We start from the raw sequence: 657 nt of genomic DNA on the forward strand, positions 1-657 counted from the left end.
TTATTTTTTTTTTTTTTTTTGCTTGGCATCAAAATATCTCCAGTGCCCAGTCACACACTTTGAGCACTGTCCTCACCTTTTACACTGATGCACCTTTAAAAATGTACACTTATTAAGCTAAAACCCAAACAGTTTGCAGCTGTTGCTATGTAATTAGCTTGGCCGAGTTATACCGGTGTTGTCTAAAGCTAATTCATGTTTATTTAGAGCTACAACCTACTTTAAGCTCCAGTTTAAACTGCACTGGTGGTTTACCGTAAACCTTTTCCTTGAATCAAAGATCACCTCTGCTAACATGTAAATTGTTCACGTATATGAAAAATATACATCCAGCTTTATGGAATAAAAGCAGAGGCACAATGTCACAGAGCAAATGCCTTATTTGTAATGAGTGTCTGTTTAGGATGTCATCTTGAACCAAAGTGGACATTAGATGAGATGTGCCATCAACTATACAGATTATTGACACTGCAGTGAAACATTATTTGTAGGGTAAAATGCTCTGACCGGTTACGCCGGTTACCTCTTTTTGCTTCAAGCATCCTTATGATGCTGCGTTTCTCTGTTCTTCTGCCTGTGTGAGGCACACCTTTAAGGTTACATACATCTGGTTTACATCTCATCTGAGTTCAGATGTCAGATCAAAGTCGCACAGCA

The sequence above is a fragment of the Morone saxatilis genome, unplaced genomic scaffold (genome assembly GCF_004916995.1).
Source record: "Morone saxatilis isolate NCDOM2014 unplaced genomic scaffold, NCSU_SB_2.0 Contig17, whole genome shotgun sequence".
NCBI lineage: Eukaryota > Metazoa > Chordata > Actinopteri > Moronidae > Morone > Morone saxatilis.